This window comes from Salvelinus sp. IW2-2015, unplaced genomic scaffold (assembly GCF_002910315.2).
Source record: "Salvelinus sp. IW2-2015 unplaced genomic scaffold, ASM291031v2 Un_scaffold7222, whole genome shotgun sequence".
Classification (NCBI taxonomy): domain Eukaryota; kingdom Metazoa; phylum Chordata; class Actinopteri; order Salmoniformes; family Salmonidae; genus Salvelinus; species Salvelinus sp. IW2-2015.
Window position 1 is genome coordinate 726 of NW_019948482.1, and position 13,934 is coordinate 14,659.

At 44.4% G+C, this 13,934-nt stretch overlaps 1 long non-coding RNA gene and 1 pseudogene across 1 annotated transcript; both read right to left on the bottom strand.

Annotated features, from left to right (window-relative positions):
- Nucleotides 1-363: 363 nt before the first annotated feature.
- On the bottom strand, nt 364-9,549 carry LOC112079207 (uncharacterized; annotated as a pseudogene).
- A 93-nt stretch (nt 9,550-9,642) lies between these two features.
- On the bottom strand, nt 9,643-12,357 carry LOC139027071 (uncharacterized). The gene is made up of 4 exons (XR_011479105.1): nt 12,115-12,357; nt 10,354-10,493; nt 9,916-10,042; nt 9,643-9,726 (listed from the first exon to the last, which is right to left on the bottom strand). It is a non-coding gene; the product is annotated as an uncharacterized lncRNA (long non-coding RNA).
- Between the last annotated feature and the right edge of the window lie 1,577 nt (nt 12,358-13,934).

The following is a 13,934-nucleotide window of genomic DNA, read 5'->3' on the forward strand; positions in this document are numbered from 1 at the left end:
AGAGCCAATGATCTATTATCAAATTTCCAAAAAGAGTATTCCGCTGCTTCAAGCTATCTGATGCTCTGTCACCATAGTTTTTCGTATGATGTTACTATGGATAAGAAGTAAGTGACTTGATAAGTTATTATGACAGATTAGGTCAGAAAGCCGTTGGCAGTCGATGAAAGGATGCTCAAGGGCTCGTTCGACAAACAGTAGGCACTTTTGTTCATGTTGATCACATTATTATCGACTAGTGGCAAAGTTGGATGGTATAGATAGATACGGCATATTTGATCTATCTGCAGTGTTGACAACAGTGAGCGCTTGGGACTTAGGGGTTGAGCACCCGCTGACCGGCTCTGCACGCTTGATACTTACCCTCCCGCGACGTGGCACAACAACTTTCAGCTTATGACGCGAATAGGGCTCCTAAAACCGGTGAGGTCGGAAAAGGGGATTACTTGACAATCGATGAGTGAAACAGTTGACGATTTACCTGTTTCTGTTGATTGGGCTTCTGCAAGTACCGCAACGCCTATTGTCCAATCCGCACGATACGGCCATGTCGTGCAGAGCAAGGATGTTGATAATCATGTCACTGGGTAATCGCCTATGAATGTCTATGTTTCCTGTGGAGAGGCCGCTCGAGCTTGCGGTTTGTGTGCTGTCCCCGCCCTTTCTTTGAGAGAGGGGGACTACGCACCCGCGCGCAGCTTTCCAGGAACCATCCTCCTTGCGCGAGAGAAATTCGTAGATGCATTATCGGAGCGCTCACAGCAGTGTTGACGATGGCAGAGACTGTGAAGATCAACTCGAGCGCAGGCTCTGCCGTACGCTGAGGTCTAGTGTGGCGCTGCGGAGACCACGAATGATTTCCAGTAAATGAGTAAGGGAATCCGAGGTATGGTTGTGCCAAACGCCGCACAGCTGAATTTCCGGCATGCGTGAATATGGGTTCCACAGTGTTTTTGGCAAGCTCTCAGAGAACAAATCGGCTGTCCTAGGCTTGGGTACTTTCTTGGGCGCCCTGAAGCCTTCTTCACAACAATTGAACAGCTCTCCAAAGTTCTTGATATCCGATTAATGGTTGAAGTTGCAATCTTCTAGCACAATATCCTTTGCCTGTGAAGCCCTTGTGTGCAAGCATGATGATGGCACGTGTCGAAAAAGGAAGAACAATTCCAAGCACGCACCCCTTTTGAAGCTTCCAGTCTGTTAATTCAAACTCAATCAGCATGACAGAGTGATCTCCAGCTTGTCCTCGTCAACACTCAACACCTGTGTTAACGGAGAATCACTGACATGTCAGCTGGTCCTTTTTGTTGGCGGGTAAATGCGAGTGGGAAATGTTTGTTTGGGGGATTCAGTTCACTTTGCAAATGTGCAAAGAGGTACTTTGCAATTAAGATTTGTCTGGAGAGTTTAATCGGAGTAGCTGAATAGCCCAGCTTGCGTGGAGGATAACCATGTCGGAGTTCCGAGGGTAGACGAGGTCGAGGGATACAGGAGATTGCGGGGTGGGTTAGGACTTGTCTTTGTGATGAACTCTATTGGCTAAAGTGGTCTTGAGTGGACATTGTAGGGCCCTAGGGCGTAGGTACGATGTCAGGGGAAGGGCTCAGGGGGAACCCAGCCGTGTTTGAGCAACATCGCTCGCGGTGTAAAGATTGCCTGTTCGGGTAGGTCTTGTTATACCGGCTACTCCACCCTCTGGGGAGAGCTTTTTGTGGTATTTGGTAGTGGGTCAGGTTAGCCGCTCCCGTAGGCGGTGTGAATACACCGTCACCGACAGGGACTATCCTCTCGATTGATGGGCAATGCAGTTTGGTGACAGCATAGGGAAACGTGTATGGAGTGTGGTCTTTTAGCGCTGTTCAGCCATTTTTTCTTTGAGGTCCTCCTGCTCACGTTGAAGAGGCACTGTTGCGCTTCACACACGTCCTTGTGGGCATGACTTTAATGGACCGTTTCAGTTTGTCAGTGACGCCGAGGAACTTGAAGCTTTCCACCTTCTTCACTGCGGTCCCATCAATGTGGATAGCGAGGTGCTCCCTCTGCTGTTTCCTGAAGTCCACAATCTCCTTAGGTTTTGTTGACATTGAGTGAGAGGTTATTTTCCTGGCACCACACTCCCAGAGCCCTCACCTCCTTCCTGTAGGCTGTCTCATCGTTGCTGGTAATCAAGCCTACTACTGTTGTGTCGTCTGCAAACTTGATGATTGAGTTGGAGGCGTGCATGGCCACGCAATCATGGGTGAACAGGGAGTAGGGGCTGAGCACGCACCCGTGTGGGGTGACCTGTCAGGAAGTCCAGGACCCAGTTGCACAGGGCGGGGCTCAGACCCACGGCCTCGAGCTTGAGGATGAGTTTGAAGGGTACTATGGGGTTGAATGCTGAGCTATAGTCAATGAACAGCATTCTTACATTAGGTATGCCTCTTGTCCAGATTGGACAGGGCAGTGTGCAGTGTGGTGGCGATTACGTCGTCTGTGGACCTATTGGGGCGGTAAGCAAGTTGTAGTGGGTCTAGGGTGGCAGGTAAGGTAGAGGTGATATGATCCTTGACTAGTCTCTCAAAGCACTTCATGATGACAGATAGTMATTTCATTCAATTACCTTTGCTTTCTTAGGTACAGGGACAATGGTGGTCATCTTGAAGSATGTGGGGACAACAGACTGGGATAGGAAGAGATTGAATATATCTGTAAACACACCAGCCAGCTGGTCTGCACATGCTCTGAGGACGCAGCTAGAGATACCATCTGGACCGGCAGACTTGCGATGGTTAACACGCTTAAATGTCTTACACACGTCAGCCACAGAAAAGGAGAGCCCACAGTCCTTGATAGCGGGCCGCGTCGGTGGCAGTGTATTATCCTCAAAGCGAGCAAAGGTGTTCAACCTGTCCGGAAGCAAGACAATGGTGTCCGCGACATGGCTAGTTTTCCTTTTATAATCCGTGATTGTCTGTAGACCCTGCCACATACGTCTCGTGTCTGAGCCGTTGAATTGCGACTCTACTTTGTCTCTATACTGACGCTTAGCTTGTTTGATTGCCTTGCGGAGGGAATAGCTCCACTGTTTGTATTCTTCCATATTCCCAGTCTTCTTGCCGTGGTTAAGTGCGGTGGTTCGCGCTTTCAGTTTTGCGCCTGTCTCTTATACACATCTAGATGTGTATAAGAGACATCCTCAAAGCGAGCAAAGGTGTTCAACCTGTCCGGAAGCAAGACAATGGTGTCCGCGACATGGCTAGTTTTCCTTTTATAATCCGTGATGGTCTGTAGACCCTGTCTCTTATACACATCTAGATGTGTATAAGAGACAGAGCCTAATGAGCATGGAGGGTACTATGGTGTTGAATGCTGAGCTATAGTCAATGAACAGCATTCTTACATTAGGTATGCCTCTTGTCCAGATTGGACAGGGCAGTGTGCAGTGTGGTGGCGATTACGTCGTCTGTGGACCTATTGGGGCGGTAAGCAAGTTGTAGTGGGTCTAGGGTGGCAGGTAAGGTAGAGGTGATATGATCCTTGACTAGTCTCTCAAAGCACTTCATGATGACAGATAGTCATTTCATTCAATTACCTTTGCTTTCTTAGGTACAGGGACAATGGTGGTCATCTTGAAGGATGTGGGGACAACAGACTGGGATAGGAAGAGATTGAATATATCTGTAAACACACCAGCCAGCTGGTCTGCACATGCTCTGAGGACGCAGCTAGAGATACCATCTGGACCGGCAGACTTGCGATGGTTAACACGCTTAAATGTCTTACACACGTCAGCCACAGAAAAGGAGAGCCCACAGTCCTTGATAGCGGGCCGCGTCGGTGGCAGTGTATTATCCTCAAAGCGAGCAAAGGTGTTCAACCTGTCCGGAAGCAAGACAATGGTGTCCGCAACATGGCTAGTTTTGGTCTGTAGACCCTGCTACATACGTCTCGTGTCGGAGCCGTTGATCTGGGACTCAACTTTGTCCCTATACCGACGTTTAGCCTGCTTGATTGCTTTGCGGAGGGAATAGCTCCACTGTTTGTATTCTTCCATATTCCCAGTCTTCTTGCCGTGGTTAAGTGCGGTGGTTCGCGCTTTCAGTTTTGCGCGAATGCGCCTCTCTATCCACGGTTTCTGGTTGGGGTAGGTTTTAATAGTCACAGTGGGTACAACATCTACTATGCACTTCCTGATAAACTCATTCACCGTATCGGTATATGTGTCGATATTCTTTTCTGAAGCTACTCTGAACATTTCCCAGTCCGCGTGATCAAAACAATCTTGAAGMGTGGATTTCGATTGGTCAGACCAGCATTGAATAGTCKTTACCACGGGTGCTCCCTGKGAGTTTCTGCCTAAATCCCCAGCTACAATAAMTTCAGCCTCAGGATATGTGGTTTCCAGTTTGCATAAAGTCCAGTGAAGTTCTTTGAGGGCCGTCGTGGTATCGGCTTGAGGGGGGGGATGTAGACCGCTGTGGCGATTATTGACGAAAACTCTTTTGGGAGATAGCATTTGATTGAGATATTCTAGGTTGGGTGAACAGGACTTGAGTTCCTGTATGTTACACCATAAGTCGTTAATCATAAAACATATACCTCTCCACCCTTCTGCTTCCTGGAGAGCACATCTCGGCGCGATGTACTGAGAACCCAACTGGCTTTACAGAGTCAGACACTATATCTCGAGAGACTTGCCTGTGCGTGCACACACACACACACACACACACACACACACACACACACACACACACACTTACTTATGTGCATCTGTGCATGCGTGTTCACGCTCTTACCTCCTACTGATATGAAGAGTAGGGCTGAGCTGACCCCTGCAGAGCGGCTGTTGAACCTCTGCTCCCTGTGTTTAAAGCCCCCGATGATCATGCTGATACCCTGGGTAGACAGGAGACATGATGTAGTCCAGTCACTAAACCTCCAGTCACAAGTCCCCTGTGCTCAAGGCCAAGTGAAAATCAGAGTCTCTTATGGCTGAAATCCCAGTCCCTGTGTTCGAGTTCTAGTCCAAGTGCTGGGTCCACATTAAGTCAAAATAAAGTTATTTAGCCAGTCAGATATAGTGTAGTGGGAAGAGGGATTTACTCAAATTGTTTGCTATCCATTTTCCTTTCTGTGCCACCAAATGTTTGCATATAGGCTACTGGTAATGTTACCAGGGCCACATTCAGTTGGAAAAACACTACAGATAAAAAAATACCATGAATAGAGCCGACATTATCCCTTAAGTCAGAGAGGCAGGTTTGTTCTACATAGCATATTTCTATCTGAAGTTCCAAAACATTGCATCCTGCTGAACGTGCCCCAGGTGGTTGGCCATAGCTAGCTAATGGAGTAACATGACTGAACAAGGTGTAGCCTAAACAAATGGGTAACAGTCCGGTCTGCAAGTAGCCTAGTTTTAGAACGGCCCGCGATGATTTATAAATGTAAAATGCGTAGCGACGGTATTATGGTCATGTCTTTTTAACGGTAAGGGCTAAAACCAAACCATTTTCTCTGAGGAAAATAAGGAAAAGTGGCTAGTATGTTGGCTACAGAACCGGCTATGAAATGCAGTGGGGAAAGTGCGAGGGATTGAGCGAGTCTACAAATTAAAAAAATTCTATACTCAAGGGAGAGAAAAACATAGCTAGACTGTTGTTCTACATTCAACTTAAAGCTGCTACTGTTTTAAATTTCAGCATCTTGTGTTTTTAACCTGACAAAGGGTATCTAATAGAAGGCTGGTGTGACTGGTTAGCTACGGGGAAGAAAGAGAGTCGCCTGTGTGATGTGGTATAATCGGAGGCAGCTGAGCCTGTCTGGCCACACACATCGCTTGCTCCCCCCAGCTCACCAGCTGGATGTAGGCTAGGCTGTGTGTTGGTGCATCTGTTCCACTGCAGAAAAGAACATCTTCCTTAGTTCTAGTTTCTGGGTCTATTTAGTCAGTTATAGTCTCATCAATTGCCACTGAAAAGTAGCTGTTTGAGTAATATTTTAGTCACTATTTTGGTTTAGGAAAAAAACACCGGTGTTTGTGTGTCAGTCTCGAGGGTTATGTTTTTGTGTATATCAGTGAGATGCCTGTGTGTGTCTAGGTGCCACTCCACTGGATAAAGAAATACAAAGCCCAGCAGGGTTCCAGTGAGAGCGGCCTTGACGATCTCCTCATAGCACTTGGTGCCGGCCTTGTGACCCCTCAGCAGGGCAGTGATGTAGAAGGTCATCTCTGTGATGGAGCCAAACGTGGCGTTCACTACTGCTCCCACCGCAAAGTTACTCTGGGCTGAGATACTGCAGAGAGACAGACAGCGAGTTACTCTGGGCTGAGATACTGCAGAGAGACAGACAGTGAGTTACTCTGGGCTGAGATACTGCAGGGAGATGCACCATTTTAACTACTAACACGGAATTTTACCACCACCAAATTTAACATAACTATCAACCAGCCTCAGGGGTGATTCTATTCAGAGGGCCTTGTCGAAGCACAAGCACGTCATTACATCCACAAACATTCCGACTCATCAACCAATCACTTTTGGTTCACTACCATTACACAACCGGACAAAAAAGTGAATCATATTTTACATTTACATTTAAGTCATTTAGCATTTAAGTAATTTAGCAGACGCTCTTATCCAGAGCGACTTACAAGTTGGACATAAACTCTACATGTGGACTTAACTGCCATATGTGGACTTAACATCTGTTCAAAACAATGAGAACAATTAGACGCTAAGCTAGCCTCTAACTGTGGTTCTGGTATTTTGTCCATGTTGACAGAGCAGACTGTGTGGGGGGGGGGGGTGTCTTACCTGGCGATGCCCATGCCAATGTAATAGGACAGTGGGATGATGGAGCTGACGGCAGCGGCGAACTTGGCCTCCGAGCTGACAAACTGGTTCTCTGTGTCCACGTAGCCYACCACCAGGGTTGTGATGACCAGGGGCAGCAGGTCTGGGTGGGCACACCGCTTTAAGGAGCACCAGTGGYAAGTCTACAGCGCTGTGTTGGATATCAACTACATTGCAGAATCACAGATCTATAAATAACCTTGCATCCTAAATAACTACTCATTGTGTGAACCAAATTAACGATTTTATACCTCTTTTTGCTTAAACTGATTCCCTCAAACCTGCTGATTGTCTGCTTTAAACAAACTGGTGATGCACTGTAAAGAACCACTAAGCAGAAATGCTGACCCCTGCTGGACAGGGTAAAAGGTGCAACTTGCAGGACATTCCATTAGGTCCTTGGTGGTGTTCCAGGTCATCTTTTTTGTAGTCACGCTGCCCAACTCATAATATCGCTATAGCAAATGAATGTGGTTCCTAGGACGAAACACTTCTCCAGGTTCTGATCATCTAAGCCGTGTGACTGCATAAAGACGACCTGGAACGCCCCCACCAGTTCACTGACATGAGTCAGGTGATTGATAATCACAACCATAATGGTCTGTTAAAGGATACTGACAGCGAACACATTGATTCCGTCCAAGGTGTATTTGAGTAGTACCAGTTGAAGGCGTGGTAGCAACAGAGAAGCACTTGGCTTCACACCCTTGCGGCTGCAAAAGAGACAGAAAAACATAGCAAAGCAATCATCAAATTATACATTTCCAAATCTAGGAAAAGGATTCCAGAAAACTGTGGCATATTTTAAATCCACAGGGCCAAGTTAATGGGTTGGATTAAAGTGGTAACTAGTTCAGAGGCTGTGATAAAATCAACACGACATGGAAGGGAGAGCGCGGCCACCTTTTTCAGCCGGTGGATGTGGACGTCCTCGGGGGGCATGAGGAGGATGATGGCCAGGGTGCGGGCGTTCATCTTGGCCACGGGGATGGTGAAGACCAGGATCCAGGAGAYGAAGCAGGCCAGGCCGTGGATCAGCCCCAGGAGAGGGTAGCCTAGCAACAACCACACATAGGTACTGACACGACACTGCACCCAGCAGAGCACAGCACAGGAGACCAGGCAGGCAAGCAAGCAGGCACAGACACACGTGCAAACACAAACAAAAGCACGTGCACACACATAGCGGGGAGAGATGTGAAAAAGTACTGGTTATGAAATGGTCTTGGCAAAAGCTTGAAAACAGAGCAGCCAATCAGGCACTCCGATTGAGTTTAGACTTGTTAGTCTGAACAAACTAAACATATTCCATCGCAATCCACATAAGGAAAACAACATACTCTGATAAGGATATAACTTTTGACATAAATATTATTTGAGAAAATATTAGCCCACACAGGGGTTGAGGCGATAGGCGAGGGGACAAGACTCACCCAGTAACGCGTCCGTTGTGGGGGGACCTCGATGGGGACAGAAGGGGGCATGAGCAGGGGTGTAGACTCCTTCACCTCCTTTGAGTCAGATTCCTCTGGGATGGCCTCGCAGTGAGGGAACTTCACACAGCATCGCCTGACCAGGCTTCTGGGCTAAACATCCAGGTGAAAGAAGGAGGGAGCGGGATGGATGAGGGAGCGAAGGAGAGAGCGGGATGGATGGAGGGAGCGAAGGAGAGAATGTGTGAGAGCAAGAGAGCGATGGAAATAAAAACATCTGTATTGTCTGATTAGACCTAACATCAATAACAGCCTTAATAATACATTATTAAACCTTATTGATAAATTCCAACAAACACTAAACAATYGTATCAGGAGCATCAGTTTGACTACAACACCATTAAAATGGGGCCCAGAGAGTGAGAGTATTGAGGTGACAATTGCACACACTTCTAACAAGACCATGAATATAGCTGGGTGTTCAAGTCTTTAGTTATTTATTGTTGAGTTGTTGGACCTAGTTGTCGTAACGGTGTATGAGGAGCAAGGAGAATGATGAACACAGTGATCAAGCTGGTTCCTCCAGGCTAAACGTCACCCTGACCAGGCAATAATCAATGGAGAACGTGGGAACGAGCAAGACAACAGCCACAATCCAACCACTGGTCATAACTGTACCTTCAGTATGACTTCCCAAATGGGCCACAGAAAGTAGCATGACAACTTCAAACACAGCCCTGAAATTAAGATTCCAGACCCCAAAATATTAGAGTTGAAATTCAGATTTACGTCATTCCCAACGTAAAGTAATACAGATTTTACTTAAAAGAACATTAAATAATTGTGTGATATGATGAAGGGGTTCCTACCATAAGGAAACTCACATTATGGTCAGAAACATTAGGACACGACCAAGAGGTTAGGCTAAAGAGATCCACCATCCAAATAAAATCAAGTTATGCTTATGTTTCCACAAGTGATCAATGAACCTGAAATCAAAGAGATATAAAAAAATGACAGTGTATTCTATTCAAAACATATAGTGTCTACTCTATATCTATAGAACACTGCAATCTTGAATATTTTCCATCAAACATTTAGAAATGATTTCACATTCAAGCCATGGTCGTGCTTCATTAGGGGCAAATGGTTTAGCTAAATGTTTTCAAACGTTGCCACGGAAAACAAAAACCAACATTTCTTATTTGGACATGTGCAGGATAGTATCTCCCCGTTTCCGGGCAGTTATTCTTCCGTTTTGGTGAACTACTGAACATTTTGACCCGCCTTTTCTAATGATCCTATTAGAGGTTCCGCAGGGGGCAAGTGTATTAGGAGCAGGAGGACAGACATAACCTTTGGTTGTGTCTGACAAAGTTCAGCTCTGAGTAGAGCTCCCTCACATGTCCGACCTGTCCTCGATGGGCCTCTCAGTCACGTGACTCTTCCACTTTCTGAAGGCCAAACTGAACATGTGCCACAACACAACCAGACACACACACACACACACACCAGACACACACACACAACCAGACACACACACCATCACTTCAAGTTGAAGTAGGATATTTTTGTAAATCATTTCAAATGAAAACTGTTTTACATTGAAGACAGAAACTGCCAGCTTTTCCGTTGTGTCCAACACTCCACCCACCCTGTAGTTGTTGGCCAGTTTGTTTGCCTCTACTTCTTCTCTGCTCGGATTGGTGGTCCTCAAGCTCGAGCCATCCTGCCAAACCTCTTCCCCATAGTGACAAGAGTGGTGCATTCCTGAGGGAACCGACACCAGGTTGCCAAACAATTGAGACGAAATGGTCCGGCCAAGACGAGGAAAAACATAAGACAAGAAAGAATGGATGAGCGGTCTTCCATGAGTATCACACACTAACATACGGACATTTAAAAATGATTTGATACTATGAGATTTCATGAATCGTGGTTTCTCTCAAGGTGTGTAGAGCCTTAGCCAGCCTAAAAACTATATTAACCACATGCTATCGGTCGTAACAGAGCATCATGGGTACTTTAGCAGTCAGTGTTGGTTGTGACTATGTTGCTGCCAGGACAGGCTGTAGCCTCACCTTTGTGTGCAGACAAGAATTTGGGGGTGTGTTGGTGGGACACTCTGGGAGGGGGTTCGCCACATGGCTGCCAATGTCCACACAAGTCTGTCACACTGGATGTACGGCGGTAGACCCTGGAGTCATGTCCCATTGGGTATCTGAGGGGACAAACGAGAGAGAAAAAACATTGATATGAAACATAACCTACCCTCAATGTCTCCATTATTATAAGTGTTTATTCATCAACATTACTTGTGTTAGGGTAACAAATGACATCTGAGAAGATGCAGGTTAATTGCATAAAAACGTTCAGAATAATGATTACATTTATTAGTAGAGGTAGGTATTCCCCCAAAGAACTTAAACTCAACATTGTTAGCAAACAGAATCATATGGCATTAACTATGGCCAGGAGTTTCTCCTCGTCAGGATAACTCTGGATCCAGTTGGTCAAGGTCATGTTGAGACCTGTTGTGACCAATGCACTAAACCCATCAAGTCAGTGCGTGACTAACGGAAAGTCCTGACAGTCACATTGCAGCGACACCCAATTCTTCAGTGCAGGAATACTGGTGAGACTGATGACATTATCTATGGATTTTCAAATGTTAGTGGATTTAACAAGCAACATGACGATGCACAGAAATGTTGCCTCTAATGCCTCTGTGGAGTTTACCACTTTGACAGGGGAGCAAGATAACTTTACAACTTCATGTCTTAAATCAGGACGAGCAGCGGTTTTCTAAGTTCAATTCGAGGAATTTGAAATGCGTTATACATGGAAAATCAAAGAGCAACAATTACTTGTAAATCCAACATGCTTCTCCTGACATTCCCTAAACGTAATCTCCACAGGATTTAAGATGAGCATCACTGCTCCAAGACTCCTAACTGAACAAAGGGAAGGGATTCTTTATCAAATGTGAAATCGTCTTCATGCAACTTCAATTATGAGATGGGCAAGTCAATCAATGACTCACAGTTGTCATAATCTGAGGGAAAGCAGATTGTATTTTCAATAAATAAATGTTTGTGAAAGCATTCCTCCTCATGTTGATGATATCTTAATTGAGCTCTTTCCTCCCTGCTCGTCGTAATTCTTCCACTACTGTAGCATAGTCAGGTTTCCCAAACTCGGTCCTGGGCTCCCCTGGGTGCACATTTTGGTTTTGCCCTGGCACTATACAGCTCATTCAAATGATCAAAGCTTTGATGTTGTAGTGTAGGTCAAACACCAAACGTGCACCCAGGAGGCCCCAGGACCGAGTTGGGAAACCTGACTTAAGTAATAGTCCAGTGTAGCCTACAATCTCTCTGGTAATAAGGTCCATAAACTACTTTCAGAATCTGGTTCAATATCTGTGAACAGAAATACATATTGGGGTCTGAGCAAATGATAAGCAAGATTTCAGATGTTGTCACAGAACTGTGAAATAAACAGGGTTGTGAGGCCTGGTATCCTAATATATTAAGTGTAAAAAAAATATTTAGGGCTCTCAGCACAAATTAAATTTGTGAAATCTAAGGAAAGCAGCGTACCCATACACAACACAGGTGATTTTAAGCAAAGTTAACTATTGAACACTAACTGACAAGCACAATATAGCTTTTCAAAAATGTCGAACTCTATTGAAATTTACAAAACAAATGCCAAAGTGTACCTTGAGAGCTGTGTCTATGTACGATACAACATTGTTACAATGTTTGCAAACGCACGAATATCGCGTGCTAAGGAAACCGCCGAGATTGATAGAAGGAACGTTTACGATTTGTTCTTACCTGAACTTTCAGCCGTGGACATCCGCCTACGGCTCTCCGTATCAAACAATAGGAACTTAATGTGGGACATTATTATTGATTATAATCCCATGAACTAATACCACGCCGGCTTTATCAACTCAACCCTTCCTCAGCGGTTCTCTGTGCGCTTCCTAACCATTGATGACATACATGCATGTATCCAAAACAACTCGTGGGAATTGTAGATCATCCTCATATCTTTGTTTTTCTCCATCGACTGCATTCTGGATGTGTAGTGACTCTGTGTCATGTCCTGTGCCCATTCTAAATATAAAAAAACTTTGTTTGAAAATCCAATTCATAACTTACGCTGTTTATGATGAAATATGTTCTATTGAATAATATGTTTTTTCTGTCATGCTTGTGTAGACCTATTTCAGGGATGGCCCACATGATGCGGGTGGGGCAGTTGTTTGAAGTTTTAATATTAATATCTGAGTAAGACAGACTAACACAATCAATGGGCCCCTGTGGTAATTCGACCATGAACCAAGTTGGGTCAGCTGGACGCTAAACTAATTTAACAATCTAAAAAATGTTGCTGACATGGTGGGCTAATTGACTGACTATCTGTGACTGTACTAACAAGAGAAAAACTGTTGATGCCCAACCAAATTTCGAAATGGCACCTGTTGTATTCTACTATTCTAACTGGCAGCAATAAATTGAGACCCGAGTGAATTTTTTTTATTGTATTTTTTGGGGGAAATTGATCCGAGGACTTTCAAAAGTGTCCAGTTGTTTCCCTGGCCATATTTACTTTACCAAGGAAAATAACATTTCATACTGAGTGAGACCTAAAAACTACATGTGAAAGAAACATTATTCCAACAAGTGTAGGACAACAGAACTAATGGTCCATCAACACTAGAAATATGTTTTATTCACAAATCTCAATAAATTAATTCAAAAACAACAACAGAATTCTAGGTTTCCTTTTATTTAACTTATATTATACAAAAATACAGCTTCATGATCAAAGTAATACAATTCTGTGTTCAAGATATGATTGTGGAGAGAAACAGCAGTAAGGCTACCACAGACAATAGGGAAATGGATTTTGCCATATAAAGAACCCACAAAGAGATGGACTGTATTTTTCTATCTTTGACAGCAAAAAGAAACTCTGGGAATGTTCACAATACCTCAAAAAGTATAGCAGGGTTCATTTCCCCTGGAATAAACTACTCGGTCAGTATCCAACATGAGAGAAATATACAGTTGATGTTCATATACACTTGATAGATCCTTATTGTCTTTCACAAAACATATTTTTTTTACGGAAATAACATTCGTTTGCACTGATGGTGCAAGAAATGTCCAAATGTATTAAACATGTTACAGTGTTATTTTCATTGCAGTGCTTTACAGCTTGCTTAATTTATCTTCCAGACATGGACATTTGATAAATAATCTCTGATACACATTAGCTAATAGGACTATCATAACATTGACACTACAGATGTAGGATCTTAATTTGAGCCAGTTTGCTACAGCAGAAACATAATCCTGCAGCAACAGGAAATGTGAGTTATTATGTGGATTATAATTAATGACAATTTTTGTAGCGGTTGATCCATTTTTCGTAAGYGAAAATCAAGTCAAAGTGGAAATTACAAACTTCAGAAGCCGTTTTAAACCTCAAATGCAGTACAAGTTTTAAATTTCTCCTGCAACAGGTTGATCAAATTAAGATTCTACATCTGTAGTTCAGCACCATCTTTATTCTGCTGTGAGTGTGACGCAAAGACACTAATACTAACTTACTTTGGTTACAGCATCGGTACAACTACATCACG